The sequence below is a fragment of the Lotus japonicus genome, chromosome 1, assembly GCF_012489685.1.
Source record: "Lotus japonicus ecotype B-129 chromosome 1, LjGifu_v1.2".
In the NCBI taxonomy this organism is placed as follows: domain Eukaryota; kingdom Viridiplantae; phylum Streptophyta; class Magnoliopsida; order Fabales; family Fabaceae; genus Lotus; species Lotus japonicus.
The window spans coordinates 72533340-72536565 of NC_080041.1; the positions used below are offsets into that span (position 1 = coordinate 72533340).

General features: G+C 37.5%; 1 pseudogene; it reads right to left on the reverse strand.

Moving 5' to 3' along the window:
- Window positions 1-1477: 1477 nt before the first annotated feature.
- Window positions 1478-2859, reverse strand: LOC130745047 (RPM1 interacting protein 13-like; annotated as a pseudogene).
- Between the last annotated feature and the right edge of the window lie 367 nt (window positions 2860-3226).

A 3226-nucleotide genomic window follows, 5' to 3' on the forward strand; every position in this document is an offset into this window, starting at 1 on the left:
GCCGTAGAGGGGCTTGTTTAACCGACACACATGAGTCGGAAAACGAGGATCAACAAAACCAGGAGGCTGCTCCATATAAACAGTTTTAGTGAGATGACCATGAAGGAAAGCAGTTTTGACATCCAACAGATGAATCTGCCAATCATTAATCACAGCAAGAGATAAAATAAGGCGTACAGTAGTAGCTTTGACAACAGGACTGAAAGTAAGAGAGTAATCAAACCCTGGAATTTGAGTGAAACCCTGAGCCACCAAACGCGCTTTTAAGCGCTTAACAGTGTCGTCACTATGAAATTTAGTGCGAAAAACCCATTTACTGTCAACTACATTGGTAGTGGAAGGGTGAGGGACCAAAGTCCAAGTACAATTCTTATGAAGGGCAGAGAGTTCATCCTCCATAGCTGCCAACCATTGAGGATGCTTCATAGCAGATTTGAATCCCTTAGGCTCAGCAACAGTATACAAAGCTGTGAGAAGACCAGTAGGCTGAGCATGAACCAGAGAACGAGTCCGCGGACGAGCAGCAACAGGAGCAAGTGGAACTTGAGCCACTGCAAGGGAAGTAGCCGGCGGTGAAGCAGGCGTAGCCTGAGTCACAACAAGAGGGGTGGCCGGCTGTGCTGGGGAAGTAGGAGTCGGCGAGGGTGGTGCATCACCAGGAGGAACCGGCAAAGCAGGTAGGGCATCTGAGTCATCACAAGATGGACAAGACAGAGAACCAGTAGGTGGTGAACTCTCCGGAATGATAGGAAGAACAGGTTGCGGAGAAGGAGGAGAACTTGCAGCCGGTGCAACCGGTTCATAAAACGTAGAGACCACCAAGTCATTGGGTTGAGAGTGAGAACCTGCAAAAGGGAAGCAAAATTCGTCAAATTGAGCATGACGAGACACATAAGCCCGAGAAGTAGCCGGATCGAAGCATTTAAATCCTTTGTGGTGACTGCTGTATCCCAAAAATATGCAAGGAGTACTCCGAGGGCTAAACTTATTTTTCATGTAGGGGCGCAAGCACGGAAACACCCGATAACCAAAAGGATTGAAATTAGCAGATGTACCATGTAAGATTGGATTCTCTCACCACACAATGTGTGTGAGGTAGACAATGTTATTTATAATAATAAAAACACAGAATATACTAAGAATATTCTGAGGCATATTACAAAATAAAAAAAATAATAAATAATGAAATATCCCGTAGAATATAATGTCTATTTATCTCTAATGATAAGTATTTTTCCTAGGATAAAATTTGGGTACTGTATTTTAGGTGCTTCGCAATAGCTTGAATAGGCTCAAGGAAAGCAAAATTTTCTTGTTAGGACTTGTCTATGCAATAATTCTGGTGAATACCCAAAAGGCACAGATTCCTATTTCATTTCCCTGTCCCATTTTCATACACCATCCAGCAGGGGCAAAACATAGCAAAGTTACATCAAATAAGAGGTTTTTAAGTTATCACCAGTGAGTAGTGACTTATTTATACATCAAACTCTTTCTTCATTTTCCTCCTTTCCTTCCAGGAAGCAGAGCTATCTGCATCACAGTGTGGAACTGCAAGTTGCGTCTAGTACTTACAAGGAGCAGCCGAATCACACACATAACAGTAACACTGCCTTTCATTAAAGACAGATTTCAGAGGCAATGAAAAGATGAATAAACATTAAAAAAAAAAAACAGTTAAGAGCTCAACTACAACAACTAGTACCATCATGACCATTTCACAGTAGCTCTGATGAGGTGTTGTAGTGAAGGGAAATTTAATACACAAATGCCTTGAATGAGGGTAATCCCTGCTAGCTACCTATAATAAAATTGTCACAAAGAAAATAAAAATCCTCAGCACAACTCAAAATAACAACCAATTTGAGTCCAAAACAAGTACACCTTACGGTCACTATTATAAGCAAAAAATAAAATTTTAAATGCATTTAATAAATGATGTATCTATTCTATAATAATGACTAGATACATCATTTATTCAATGAATCTAAAATGTTGTTTTTTACTTATAATAGTGACCAGAGGGTGTATGAAATTAAGCACTCGCTCCTATAACAAGATAACTGAAACCTAACTGAATGAGTAATCATGTTCTTACATTAAGTGCGTTGAGTTTAAAACAAGCATGAAATTAAGCACGCATTCATATCTCAATGCACCAACAGAGAAGTTAGAATTTGTGCTAGAATTTATCACGTTGAGTTTAACATAGATTGAAAAAGCAAGATTTTAACACATTGACTTCAATGACATGGATCTATGTTTAGTTCAATAGACACTAAATTATCCTAATCTTATAACTAAACGCCAAATCCTGATTAAAATAATATATAAAAGATTGAACTTTTTTTAGTGACATAGATCTAAGTGTCAGGACAATAAATGTCAAGTTAGTCCCTACAGATATCGATCAAGTTAATTCCTTGACTAACCTGACTTAACCCACATTTGACATTTGACACAATCAGTAACCGCATATGTATGTTCTTATAATGACTAACTTGATTGATGCTTACAATGAAGTAAATCAATCACTCCCTCTTTTTCAGCAACAAATCAAAGTTATATATAAACAATTTAATTAAAAAGCAACTTGTGTTAATTTACCTGCCCCTTTTCAGCAACAACAGAGATTTCAGCAGCATCATCATCGTTTCTGTGGTTGTTTCTTTCATCCAACGAGAGCTTGCACAGTTCAATCGACTCATAAGGATCAAACCCTAAGATGAAATTAAAAGTAATTATTTGTGAAAAATAAATGAACCTCTTTACTTTTAATCCAATAATTACTTGTTTGAAGTACTTTTTTTTTTTCAAATTGAGTTTGAATTGAGGAAGGTTCAGCTGACCTGAGTCCATTTTAACGTTGGCATTTACCTAGCTATTTCATTTTTACCCTAAAAAAACGGCTATAAATGCAAGAGCAAGTTTTAGAAATTAGAAGCCCGTGAAGAAAAAAGAAGCACGCACAATTTGTTGAAGATGGCGATGAGACCATAAAATTCCGACTGGGAGGACTTTTCACATCTCATATTCTCATGTACTGAAAATGAGGTATCAAGGGCATTGCCATTACCTAATATGTCACTGTTAGCTTGCATAGAGTCAGCATGTGCAACTACTCCTACATATAGAAGTAGTAGTATTCAAATTGAAAATTCATAATAGTAATACTATGAAAACGACGAACTTTAATTTTCATGACTTTGAATGTAAACATGTAAAC